The sequence below is a fragment of the Mustelus asterias genome, unplaced genomic scaffold (genome assembly GCF_964213995.1).
Source record: "Mustelus asterias unplaced genomic scaffold, sMusAst1.hap1.1 HAP1_SCAFFOLD_1501, whole genome shotgun sequence".
Classification (NCBI taxonomy): domain Eukaryota; kingdom Metazoa; phylum Chordata; class Chondrichthyes; order Carcharhiniformes; family Triakidae; genus Mustelus; species Mustelus asterias.
The window spans coordinates 51222-67500 of NW_027591446.1; the positions used below are offsets into that span (position 1 = coordinate 51222).

The 16279-nt window shown below is 62.3% G+C and overlaps 1 protein-coding gene across 1 annotated transcript in view; it reads right to left on the reverse strand.

Annotated features, from left to right (window-relative positions):
• The window catches only part of LOC144488377 (myocardin-like), a gene marked incomplete at its 3' end in the record, with an annotated part of 64226 nt that overhangs the window by 47021 nt on the left and 926 nt on the right, over positions 1 to 16279 (reverse strand). The window lies entirely within an intron of this gene.

Sequence of the window (16279 nt, forward strand, 5' to 3'; positions counted from 1 at the left end):
CGCATGCGCAAACGCTCAGACTGGCACAAACTCTGGCACGCGCACATGCTCACACTAGCACACACTCTGGCACGCGCACACACTCACACTAGCACACACTCTCGCGCGTGCACACGCTCATACTGACACACACTCTCGCCAGCGCACACGCTCACACTGGCACACACACTCGCATGCGCAAACGCTCAGACTGGCACACACCCTCGCCAGCGCACACGCTCAGACTGGCACACACTCTCGCGCGCGCACACGCTCACACTAGCACACAATCTCGCGTGTGCACACGCTCACACTGACACACACTCTCGCCAGCGCACACGCTCACACTGGCACACACTCTCGCATGCGCAAACGCTCACACTGGCACACACTCTCGCCAGCGCACACGCTCACACTGACACACACTCTCGGGCGCGCACACGCTCACACTGACACACACTCTCGCATGCGCAAACGCTCAGAACACATGTTCACACACACTCTTGCGCGCAGACACGCTCACACTGGCGCACACTGTCGGGCGCACACGCTCACACTGGCACACACTCTCGCGCGCGCACACACTCACACTGGCACACCCTCTCGCGCGCGCTCACACTGGCACACACTCTTGCACGCGCTCACACTCACACTGGCACAAACTCTCACGAGCGCACAGGCTCACACTGGCACACACTTTCGCGCATGCCAACACTCAAACTGGCACATACTCTCGCGCGCGCTCACGCTCACACAGGCACACACTCTCGCGTGCAGACACACACTGGCACACATTCTCGCACCCGCACACATTCACACTGGCACACTCCTGCGCGCGCGTGTGCTCACATTGGCACACACTCTCTCGCGCGCACACGCTCACTCTGGCACAGATTCGCACGCGCGCTCACACTGGCAAACACTTTAAAGCGCGCGGTCACACTGGCACACTCGCGCACGCGCACACGCTCACACTGGCACACACTCTCACGCGCGCAGTCACACTGGCACACACTCTCGCGCGCGCACGTGCTCACATTGGCACACACTCTCGCGCGCGCACACGCTCACACTGGCACACACTCGCGCGCGCACACGCTCACACTGGCACACACTCTCACGCGCGCGCGCTCACACTGGTACACACTCTCGCACGCGCACACACACACTGACACACACTTTTGCGCGCACTCACACTGGCACACACTCTCACGCTCGCACACACTCACACTGGCACACACTCTCGCGCGCGCACAGGCTCACACTGGCACACTCTCTCACGCTCGCACACACTCACACTGGCACACACTCTCACGCGTGCCGCGCTCACACTGGCACACACTCGCGCGCGCACACGCTCACACTGGCACACACTCTCTCGCGCGCGCGCTCACACTGGTACACACTGTCGCACGCGCACACACTCACACTGACACACACTTTTGCGCGCGCTCACACTGGCACACACTCTCACGCTCGCACCCACTCACACTGGTACACACTCTCGCACGCGCACACACTCACACTGACACACACTCTCGCACGCGCGTGCTCACACTGGCACACACTCTCGCGCGTGCACACGCTCACACTGGCACACACTCTCGCGCGCGCACACACTCACACTGGCTCACACTCACGCGCGCGCGCGCTTACACTGGCACACTCTCTCGCTCGCACCCGCTCACACTGGCACACACTCTCGCGCGCACACGCTCACACTGACACAAACTTTCGTGCGCGCACACGCTCACGCTGACACACACTCTCGCGCGCGCTCACACACACACTGGCACAAACACTCGCGAGTGCACAGGCTCACACTGGCTCACTCTCGCACGCGCTCGTACTGGCACACACTTTCGCGCATGCCCACACTCTAACTGGCACATACTCTCGCGCGCGCACATGCTCACACTGGCACACACTGTCACGTGCGCACACGCTCACACTGGCACACACTCTCACGCGCAGACACTCACACCGGCACTCTCCCGCGCACGCGCGTGCTCACACTGGCACACCCTCTCTCGCGCGCACACGCTCACTCTGGCACAGATTCGCACGCGCGCTCACACTGGCACACACTCTTGCGCGCACACGCTCACACTGGCACACACTCTCGCGCGCACATGCTCACACTGGCACATACACTCTCGCGCGCGCACGCTCACACTGGCACACACTCTTGCGTGCGCATGCGCTCATATTGGCACACACTCGCACACGCGCTCTCACTGGCACAAATATTCACGCGCGCACACGTTCACACTGGCACAAACTCTCGCGCGCGCACATGCTCACACAGGCAAACACTGTTGCGCGCACACGCTCACACTGGCACGCACTCTCGCACGCATGCACACTCACACTGGCACACACTCATGTGCGCGCACGCGCGCACACTGCCACACACTCGCGCACGCGCACACGCGGGCACACAGGCAAACACTGTCGCGTGCACACGCACACACTGGCATGCACTGTCGCACCGCACATGCTCACACTGGCACAAACTCTCGCGTGCGCACACGCTCACACTGGCACAGATTCGCGCGCGCGCTCACACTGGCACACACTCTCGCGCGCGCACACGCTCACACTGGCACACAGTCTCGCATGCACAAAGGCTCAGACTGGCACACACTCTGGCACGCGCACGCTCAAACTGGCACACACTCTCGCGCGTGCACACGCTCACACACACACACTATCGCGCGCACCCACGCTCACACTGGCACACACTGTTGTGCGCGCACACGCTCACACTGGCACACACTCTCACGCGCGCAGTCACACTGGCACACACTCTCGCGCGCGCACGTGCTCACATTGGCACACACTCGCGCGCGCACACGCTCACACTGGCACACACTCGCGCGCGCACACGCTCACACTGGCACACACTCTCACGCGCGCGCGCTCACACTGGTACACACTCTCGCACGCGCACACACACACTGACACACACTTTTGCGCGCACTCACACTGGCACACACTCTCACGCTCGCACACACTCACACTGGCACACACTCTCGCGCGCGCACAGGCTCACACTGGCACACACTCTCACGCTCGCACACACTCACACTGGCACACACTCTCACGCGCGCCGCGCTCACACTGGCACACACTCGCGCGCGCACACGCTCACACTGGCACACACTCTCTCGCGCGCGCGCTCACACTGGTACACACTCTCGCACGCGTACACACTCACACTGACACACACTTTTGCGCGCGCTCACACTGGCACACACTCTCACGCTCGCACCCACTCACACTGGTACACACTCTCGCACGCGCACACACTCACACTGACACACACTCTCGCACGCGCGTGCTCACACTGGCACACACTCTCGCGCGTGCACACGCTCACACTGGCACACACTCTCGCGCGCGCACACACTCACACTGGCTCACACTCGCGCGCGCGCGCGCTTACACTGGCACACTCTCTCGCTCGCACCCGCTCACACTGGCACACACTCTCGCGCGCACACGCTCACACTGAGACAAACTTTCGTGCGCGCACACGCTCACGCTGACACACACTCTCGCGCGCGCACATGCTCACGCTGACACACACTCTCGCGCGCGCTCACACTCACACTGGCACAAACACTCGCGAGTGCACAGGCTCACACTGGCTCACTCTCGCACGCGCTCGTACTGGCACACACTTTCGCGCATGCCCACACTCTAACTGGCACATACTCTCGCGCGCGCACATGCTCACACTGGCACACACTGTCACGTGCGCACACGCTCACACTGGCACACACTCTCACACGCAGACACTCACACCGGCACTCTCCCGCGCACGCGCGTGCTCACACTGGCACACCCTCTCTCGCGCGCACACGCTCACTCTGGCACAGATTCGCACACGCGCTCACACTGGCACACACTCTCGCGCGCACACGCTCACACTGGCACACACTCTCGCGCGCACATGCTCACACTGGCACATACACTCTCGCGCGCACACGCTCACACTGGCACACACTCTTGCGTGCGCATGCGCTCATATTGGCACACACTCGCACACGCGCTCTCACTGGCACAAATATTCGCGCGCGCACACGTTCACACTGGCACAAACTCTCGCGCGCGCACATGCTCACACAGGCAAACACTGTTGCGCGCACACGCTCACACTGGCACGCACTCTCGCACGCATGCACACTCACACTGGCACACACTCACGTGCGCGCACGCGCTCACACTGCCACACACTCGCGCACGCGCACACGCGGGCACACAGGCAAACACTGTCACGTGCACACGCACACACTGGCATGCACTGTCGCACCGCACATGCTCACACTGGCACAAACTCTCGCGTGCGCACACGCTCACACTGGCACAGATTCGCGCGCGCGCTCACACTGGCACACACTCTCGCGCGCGCACACGCTCACACTGGCACACAGTCTCGCATGCACAAACGCTCAGACTGGCACACACTCTGGCACGCGCACGCTCAAACTGGCACACACTCTCGCGCGTGCACACGCTCACACACACACACTATCGCGCGCGCCCACGCTCACACTGGCACACACTGTTGTGCGCGCACATGCTCACACTGGCGCACACTCTCGCGCGCGCACACGCTCACACACACTCTGGCACGCGCACACGCTCACACTGGCACAAACATTTGCCCGCGCACACTCCGCATGCTCACACTGGCACACACTCGCGCGCGCGCGCTCACACTGGCACACACTCCCGCGCGCGCTCACACTGACACAAACTCTCTCGCGCACACGCTCACACTGGCACAGATTCGCGCGTGGGCTCACACTGGCACGGATTCGCGCGTGCGCTCACACTGGCACGCACACTTGCGCGCACATGCTCACACTGGCACACAGTCTCGCATGCGCAAACGCTCAGACTGGCACACACTCTGGCACGCGCACACGCTCACACTGGCACACACTCTGGCACATGCATGCGCTCACACTGGCATACACACTGGCGCGTACACATGCTCACACTGGCACACACTGTCGCGCGCGCAAACGCTCACACTGGCACACACTCTCAGGCGCACACGCTCACACTGGCACACACTCTCGGGTGCACACGCTCACACTGGCACACACTCTCGCGCCGCACACGATCACACTGGCACACACTCACGCGCGCGCACACGCTCACACTGACACAAACTTTCGTGCGCGCACACGCTCACGCTGACACACACTCTCGCGCGCGCTCACACACACACTGGCACAAACACTCGCGAGTGCACAGGCTCACACTGGCTCACTCTCGCACGCGCTCGTACTGGCACACACTTTCGCGCATGCCCACACTCTAACTGGCACATACTCTCGCGCGCGCACATGCTCACACTGGCACACACTGTCACGTGCGCACACGCTCACACTGGCACACACTCTCACGCGCAGACACTCACACCGGCACTCTCCCGCGCACGCGCGTGCTCACACTGGCACACCCTCTCTCGCGCGCACACGCTCACTCTGGCACAGATTTGCACGTGCGCTCACACTGGCACACACTCTCGCGCGCACGCGCTCACACTGGCACACTCTCGCGCGCACGCGCTCACACCGGCACAAACTCTCTCGCGCACACGCTCACACTGGCACACACTCTCGCGCGCGCACGTGCTCACACTGGCACACACTCTCGCGCGCGCACACGCTTACACTGGCACACACTCTCACGCGCGCACACGCTCACACTGGCACACACTCTCGCACACGCACGCACTCATACTGGCACAAACTCTCGCATGTGCACACGCTCACACTGGCACACACTCTCGCGCGCGCACACACACTGGCACACACTCGCGCGCGCACACGCTCACACTGGCACACACTTTCGCGCGCGCGCGCTCACACTGGTACACACTCTCGCACGCGCACACACACACTGGCACACACTCTCGCGCACGCGCGCTCACACTGGCACACACTCTCGTGCGCGCACACACTCGCACAAACCCAAGCGCGCACATGCTCACACTGGCACACACTCGCACGCGCACACTGTCACACACTCTCGCGCACGCGCGCTCACACTGGCACACACTCTCGCGCACGCACACACTCACACTGGCACACACTCTCGCACACACGCGCTCTCACTGGCACACACTCTCGCTCGCACCCGCTCACACTGGCACATCTTTCGTGCGCGCACACGCTCACACTGGCACACACTCTTGCGCGCGCTCACACTCACACTGGCACAAACTCTCGCGCGCGCACACGCTCACACTGGCACACACTCACACTGGCACACACTCTGGCGCGTGGACACGCTCACACTGGCACACACTCTTGCGCGCGCTCACACTCACTGGCACACACTCTCGCGCGCGCACAGGCTCACACTGGCACACACTGTTGCGCGCACACGCTCACACTGGCACATACTCTCACGAGCGCACAGGTTTACACTGGCACACATTCTCGCGCGCGCACACGCTCGTACTGGCACACACCTTCGCGCATGCCCACACTCAAACTGGCATATACTCTCGCACACGCACACACTGGCACACACTCTTGCCGGCGCACACGCTCACACTAGCACACACTCTCGCACGTGCACACGCTCACACTGGCACACACCCACGCACAAACACATGTTCCCACACACTCTCGCGCGCGCACACTCTCACACAGGCACACACTCTCGCATGCACACACTCACACTGGCACACACACTCGCGCACGCGCTCACACTGGCACACGCACTTGCGCGTGCACACGCTCACACTGGCACACACTCTCGCGCGCACGCGCTCACACTGGCACACACTCTCGCGCGTGCACGCGCTCACATTGGCACACACTCTCGCGCGCAGACACACTGGCACACTCTCGCGCACGCTCACACTGGCACACACTCTCGCGCGCGCGCGCTCACACTGGCACAAACTCTCGCGCACACGCTCACACTGGCACACACTCTCGCGCACGCGCGCTCACACTGGCACAAACTCTCGCGCACACGCTCACACTGGCGCACACTCTCGCGCACGCGCGCTCACACTGGCACAAACTCTCGCGCACACGCTCACACTGGCGCACACTCTCGCGCACGCGCTTACACTGGCGCACACTCTTGCGCCTGCACATGCTGACACTAGCACACACTCTCGCACGCGCACACGCTCATACTGGCACACACTCTCGCCGGTGCACACGCTCACACTGGCACACACTCTTGCCGGCACACCCGCTCACACTGGCACACACTCTCGCACGCTCACACTGGCACACACTCTCGTGCGCACGCGCTCACACTGGCACACACTCTCGCGCGTGCACGCGCTCACATTGGCACACACTCTCGCGCGCAGACACCCACTGGCACACACTCGCGCACGCTCACACTGGCACACACTCTCACGCGCGCGCGCTCACACTGGCACAAACTCTCTCGCGCACACGCTCACACTGGCACAAACTCTCTCGCGCACACGCTCACACTGGCACAAACTCTCGCGCACGCGCTCACACTGGCACACACTCTTGCGCCTGCACATGCTGACACTAGCACACACTCTCGCACGTGCACACGCTCATACTGGCACACACTCTTGCCTGTGCACACGCTCACACTGGCACACACTCTTGCCGGCGCACCCGCTCACACTGGCACACACTCTCGCACACGCACACGCTCACACTGGCACACACTCTTGCCGGCGCACCCGCTCACACTGGCACACACTCTCGCACGTGCACGCGCTCACATTGGCACACACTCTTGCGCGCAGACACACACTGGCACACACTCGTGCACGCTCACACTGGCACACACTCTCGTGCACGCTCACACTGGCACAAACTCTCTCGCGCACACGCTCACACTGGCACACACTCTCGCGCACGCGCTCACACTGGCACACACTCTCGCGCACGCGCTTACACTGGCGCACACTCTTGCGCCTGCACATGCTGACACTAGCACACACTCTCGCACGCGCACACGCTCATACTGGCACACACTCTCGCCGGTGCACACGCTCACACTGGCACACACTCTTGCCGGCACACCCGCTCACACTGGCACACACTCTCGCACGCTCACACTGGCACACACTCTCGTGCGCACGCGCTCACACTGGCACACACTCTCGCGCGTGCACGCGCTCACATTGGCACACACTCTCGCGCGCAGACACCCACTGGCACACACTCGCGCACGCTCACACTGGCACACACTCTCACGCGCGCGCGCTCACACTGGCACAAACTCTCTCGCGCACACGCTCACACTGGCACAAACTCTCTCGCGCACACGCTCACACTGGCACAAACTCTCGCGCACGCGCTCACACTGGCACACACTCTCGCGCACGCGCTCACACTGGCACACACTATTGCGCCTGCACATGCTGAAACTAGCACACACTCTCGCACGCGCACACGCTCACACTGGCACACACTCTTGCCGGCACACCCGCTCACACTGGCACACACTCTCGCACGCTCACACTGGCACACACTCTCGTGCGCACGCGCTCACACTGGCACACACTCTCGCGCGTGCACGCGCTCACATTGGCACACACTCTCGCGCGCAGACACACACTGGCACACACTCGCGCACGCTCACACTGGCACACACTCTCACGCGCGCGCGCTCACACTGGCACAAACTCTCTCGCGCACACGCTCACACTGGCACACACTCTTGCGCCTGCACATGCTGACACTAGCACACACTCTCGCACGCGCACCCGCTCATACTGGCACACACTCTTGCCGGCGCACCCGCTCACACTGGCACACACTCTCGCACACGCACACACTGACACACACTCTTGCCGGCGCACCCGCTCACACTGGCACACACTCTCGCACACGCACACGCTCACACTGGCACACACTCTCGCACACGCACACGCTCACACTGGCACACACTCTTGCCGGCGCACCCGCTCACACTGGCACACACTCTCGCACGTGCACGCGCTCACATTGGCACACACTCTCGCACACGCACACGCTCACACTGGCACACACTCTCGCACACGCACACGCTCACACTGGCACACACTCTTGCCGGCGCACCCGCTCACACTGGCACACACTCTCGCACACGCACACGCTCACACTGGCACACACTCTTGCCGGCGCACCCGCTCACACTGGCACACACTCTCGCACGTGCACGCGCTCACATTGGCACACACTCTTGCGCGCAGACACACACTGGCACACACTCGCGCACGCTCACACTGGCACACACTCTCGCGCACGCTCACACAGGCACAAACTCTCTCGCGCACACGCTCACACTGGCACACACTCTCGCGCACGCGCTCACACTGGCACACACTATTGCGCCTGCACATGCTGAAACTAGCACACACTCTCGCTCGCGCACACGCTCACACTGGCACACACTCTCGCCGGTGCACCCGCTCACACTGGCACACACTCTCGCACACGCACACGCTCACACTGGCACACACTCTCGTGCGCACGCGCTCACACTGGCACACACTCTCGCGCGCACGCGCTCACACTGGCACACAATCTCGTGCGTGCACACGCTCACATTGGCACACACTTGCACACGTGCTCACACTGGCACAAACCTTCGCGCGTGCACACGTTCACACTGGCACACTCTTGTGCGCGCACATGCTCACACTGGCACATTCTCACGCGCGCCCCGCTCACACTGGCACACCCTCACGCGCGCACACGCTCACACTGGCACACACTCTCGGGCGCACACGCTTATACTGGCACACACTCTCGCGCGCACATGCTCACGCTCACACACTCTCGGGCGCACATGCTCACACTGGCACACACACTCCCACGTGCGCCACGCTCACACTGGCACACTCTCGCGCACGCATGCGCTCACACTGGCACACACCCGCGCGTGCGCGCGTCCTCACACAGGCACACTCTCGCACGCACACACGCTCACACTGGCACACACTCTCGCTCACGCACACGCTCACACTGGCACACACTCGCACCCGCGCGCACACTGGCACAAACTTTCGCGCGCGCACACGCTCACACTGGCACACACTCTTGCGCTTGCACATGCTCACACTAGCACATACTCTCGCCAGCGCACGCGCTCACACTGACACACACTCTTGCCAGCGCACACGCTCACACTGACACACACTCTCGCATGCGCAAACGCTCAGACTGGCGCACACTCTGGCACACGCTCACACTAGCACACACTCTTGCGCGTGCACACGCACACACTGGCACACACTCTCACGCGTGCACACGCTCACACTGGCACACACTCTCGCCAGCGCACACTCTCGCATGCGCAAACGCTCAGACTGGCACACACTCTGGCACGCGCTCACACTGACACACACTCACATGCGCAAACGCTCACACTGGCACACACTCTGGCACGCGCACATGCTCACACACTCTGGCACGCGCACACACTCACACTAGCACACACTCTCGCGCGTGCACACGCTCACACTGACACACACTCTCGCGCGCGCACATGCTCACACTGACACACACTCTCGCATGCGCAAACGCTCAGAACACATGTTCACACACACTCTCGCACGCGCACATGCTCTCACAGGCACAATCCTGCGCGCGGGTGTGCTCACACTGGTACACACTCTCTCACGCGCACAAGCTCACTCTGGCACAGATTCGCACGCACGCTCACACTGGCACACACTCTCGCGCGCACGCGCTCACACTGGCACACACTCTCGCGCGCGCACACACTCACAGTGGCACACTCTCACGCACGCGCACACGCTCACACTGGCACACACTCGCGCACACACAGGCAAACACTCGCACGCACACGCTCACACTGGCACGCAATCTCGTGCGCGCACATGCTCACACTGGCACACACTCACGCACAAACACAAGTTCACACACACTCTTGCGCGCAGACACGCTCACTCTGGTACACACTCTCGCACGCGCACACACACACTGGCACACACGCGCTCACACTGGCACACACTCTCGCGCGCGCACACACTTACACTGGCACAAACACGCGCGCGCACATGCTCACACTGGCACACACACTCTCGCGCGCGCGCTCACACTGGCCCACACTCGCACGCGCACACACACACTGTCACACACTCTTGTGCACGCGTGCTCACACTGGCACACACTCGCGCACGCGCACACACCCACTCTGGCACAGACTCTCATGCGCGCGGTCACTCTGGCACACACTCTCGCGCGCGCACGTGCTCACACTGGCACACACTCTCGCGCGCGCACACGCTCACACTGGCACACACTCTCGCGCACGCACACACTCACACTGGCACAAACTCTCGCATGCGCACCCGCTCACACTGGCACACACTCTAGCGCACGCACACACTCACACTGGCACAAACTCTCGCATGCGCACACGCTCACACTGGCACACACTCGCGCGCGCACACGCTCACGCTGGCACACACTTTCGCGCGCGCGCGCTCACACTGGTACACACTCTCGCACGTGCACACACACACTGGCACACACTCTCGCGCACGCGTGCTCACACTGGCACACACTCACGCACAAACACAAGTTCACACACACTCTTGCGCGCAGACACGCTCACTCTGGTACACACTCTCGCACGCGCACACACACACTGGCACACACGCGCTCACACTGGCACACACTCTCGCGCGCGCACACACTTACACTGGCACAAACACGCGCGCGCACATGCTCACACTGGCACACACACTCTCGCGCGCGCGCTCACACTGGCACACACTCGCACGCGCACACACACACTGTCACACACTCTTGTGCACGCGTGCTCACACTGGCACACACTCGCGCACGCGCACACACCCACTCTGGCACAGACTCTCATGCGCGCGGTCACTCTGGCACACACTCTCGCGCGCGCACGTGCTCACACTGGCACACACTCTCGCGCGCGCACACGCTCACACTGGCACACACTCTCGCGCACGCACACACTCACACTGGCACAAACTCTCGCATGCGCACCCGCTCACACTGGCACACACTCTAGCGCACGCACACACTCACACTGGCACAAACTCTCGCATGCGCACACGCTCACACTGGCACACACTCGCGCGCGCACACGCTCACGCTGGCACACACTTTCGCGCGCGCGCGCTCACACTGGTACACACTCTCGCACGTGCACACACACACTGGCACACACTCTCGCGCACGCGTGCTCACACTGGCACACACTCTCGCGCGCTCGCACACACTTGCACTGGCACAAACCCGAGCGCGCACATGCTCACACTGGCACACACACTCTCGCGCGCGCGCACACACTGGCACACACTCTCGCGCACGCACGCTCACACTGGCACACACTCTTGCGCGTGCACACACTCACACTGGCACACACTCTCGCACACGCGCGCTCACACTGGCACACACTCTCGCTCGCACCCGCTCACACTGGCACACACTGTCGCGCGCACACGCACACACTGACACACACTCTTGCGCGCGCTCACACTCACACTGGCACAAACACTCGCGAGTGCACAGGCTCACACTGGCTCACTCTCGCACGCGCTCGTACTGACACACACTTTCGCGCATGCCCACACTCAAACTGGCACATATTCTCGCGCGCGCACATGCTCACACTGGCACACACTGTCACGTGCGCACACGCTCACACTGACACACACTCTCTCGCGCGCACACGCTCACACTGATACACACTCTCTCGCGCGCACACACTCACACTGGCACACACTCGAGCGTGCGCGCCCGCTCACACTGGCACACACTCTTGCGTGCGCACGCGCTCATATTGGCACACACTCGCACACGCGCTCACACTGGCACAAACATTCGCGCGCGCACACGCTCACACTGGCACACACTGACACACACTATCACGCGCGCACACTCACACACTGGCACACTCCTGCGCGCGCGTGTGCTCACACTGGCACACACTCTCTCGCGCGCACACGCTCACTCTGGCACAGATTCGCACGCGCGCTCACACTGGCAAACACTCTAACGCGCGCGGTCACACTGGCACACACTCTCGCATGCACACACGCTCACACTGGCACACACTCTCACGCACGCACACACTCACACTGGCACAAACTCTTGCATGCGCACACGCTCACACTGGCACACACTCTCGCACGCGCACACACTTACACTGGCACACACTCTCGCATGCACACGCTTACACTGGCACACACTCGCGCGCGCACACGCTCACACTGGCACACACTCTCGCACGCGCACACACACACTGGCACACACTCTCGCGCACGCGCGCTCACACTGGCACACACTCTCGCGCGCGCACACACTTACACTGGCACAAACTCGCACGCGCACATGCTCACACTGGCACACACTCGCGCGCGCACATGCTCACACTGGCACACACTCTCGCGCGCGCGCTCACACTGGCACACACTGGCACACACACACTGTCACACACTCTCGCGCACGCGCGCTCACACTGGCACACACTCTCGCGCGCGCACACACCCACACTGGCACACACTCTCATGCGCGCGGTCACACTGGCACACACTCTCGCGCGCGCACGTGCTCACACTGGCATACTCTCGCACGCGCACACGCTCACACTGGCACACACTCTCGCTGGTGCACACGCTCACACTAGCACACACTCTCGCATGTGCATGCGCTTATACTGGCACACACTCTCGCCCGCGCACACGCTCACATTGGCACACACTCACGCACAAACACATGTTCACACACACTCTCGCGCGCGCACACTCTCACACAGGCACACACTCTCGCATGCAAACACTCACACTGGCACACACTCTCGCGCACGCGCTCACACTGGCACACACACTTGCGCGCGCACGCTCACACTGGCACACACTCTCGTGCGCACGCGCTCACACTGGCACACACTCTCGCGCGCACGCGCTCACACTGGCACACACTCGTGCGTGCACACGCTCACATTGGCACACACTTGCACACGCGCTCACACTGGCACACACACTTGCGCGCGCACGCTCACACTGGCACACACTCTCGTGCGCACGCGCTCACACTGGCACACACTCTCGCGCGCACGCGCTCACACTGGCACACACTCGTGCGTGCACACGCTCACATTGGCACACACTTGCACACGCGCTCACACTGGCACAAACTTTCGCGCGTGCACACGCTCACACTGGCACACTCTCGTGCGCGCACATGCTCACACTGGCACACTCTCATGCGCGTCCCACTCACACTGGCACACCCTCACGCGCGCACACGCTCACACTGGCACACACTCTCGGGCGCACACGCTCACACTGGCACACACTCTCGGGCGCACATGCTCACACTGGCACACACACTCGCACACGCTCACACTGGCACACTCCCACGTGCGCCACGCTCACACTGGCACACTCCCGCGCACGCACGCGCTCACACTGGCACACACCCGCGCGTGCGCGCGTCCTCACACAGGCACACTTGCACGCACACACGCTCACACTGGCACACACTCTCGCTCGCGCACACGCTCACACTAGCACACACTCGCACCCGCGCTCACACTGGCACAAACTTTTGCGCGCGCACACGCTCACACTGGCACACACTCTTGCGCTTGCACACGCTCACACTAGCACATACTCTCGGCCGCGCACACGCTCACACTGACACACACTCTCGCACGCGCACACGCTCACACTGACACACACTCTTGCGCTTGCACACGCTCACACTAGCACATACTCTCGGCCGCGCACACGCTCACACTGACACACACTCTTGCGCTTGCACACGCTCACACTAGCACACACTCGCACCCGCGCTCACACTGGCACAAACTTTCGCGCGCGCACACGCTCACACTGGCACACACTCTTGCGCTTGCACACGCTCACACTAGCACATACTCTCGGCCGCGCACACGCTCACACTGACACACTCTCGCACGCGCACACGCTCACACTGGCACACACTCTTGCGCTTGCACACGCTCACACTAGCACATACTCTCGCACGCGCACACGCTCACACTGACACACACTTGCGCGTGCACACGCACACACTGGCACACACTCTCGCATGCGCACACGCTCACACTAGCACACACTCTTGTGCGTGCACACGCACACACTGGCACACACGCTCACGCGTGCACACGCTCACAATGACACACACTCTCGCCAGCGCACACTCTCACACTGGCACACACTCTCGCATGCGCAAACGCTCAGACTGGCACACTCTGGCACGCGCACATGCTCACACTAGCACACACTCTGGCACGCGCACACACTCACACTAGCACACACTCTCGCGCGTGCACACGCTCACACTGACACACACTCTCGCCAGCGCACACGCTCACACTGGCACACACTCTCGCATGCGCAAACGCTCAGACTGGCACACACCCTCACCAGCGCACACGCTCAGACTGGCACACACTCTCGCATGCGCAAACGCTCAGACTGGCACACACTATCGCGCGTGCACACGCTCACACTAGCACACACTCTCGCGCGCGCACACGCTCACACTAGCACACACTCTCGCGCGCGCACACGCTCACACTGACACACACTATCGCGCGTGCACACGCTCACACTGGCACACACTCTCGCGCGCGCACATGCTCACACTGACACACACTCTCGCGCGCGCACACACTCTCACTAGCACACACTCTCGCGCGCGCACACACTCTCACTAGCACACACTCTCGCGCGCGCACATGCTCACACTGACACACACTATCGCGCGCGCACACACTCTCACTAGCACACACTCTCGCGCGCGCACATGCTCACACTGACACACACTCTCGCATGCGCAAACGCTCAGAACACATGTTCACACACACTCTTGCGCGCAGACACGCTCACACTGGCGCACACTGTCGGGCGCACACACGCTCACAATGGCACACACTCTCGCGCGCGCACACGCTCACACTGGCACACCCTCTCGCGCGCGTGCGTTCACACTGGCACACACTCTCGCGCGCGCACACGCTCACACTAGCACACCCTCTCGCGCGTGCACTCAAACACACTCTTGCAAATTGACACACAGATTTAGCCTGTCTCATACTCACACACACCCACTCACGCTCACCTATATACAAACATTCTCACGCAAACACACACACACACAGACACACACACAGACACACACACACAGACACGCAGGCACACATTTTGTGACACATTAATACACAGACACTTACACACACAGACAGATACACAGACATACACTGACACACATAGATACACATACACAGGCACAGACAATCTCTC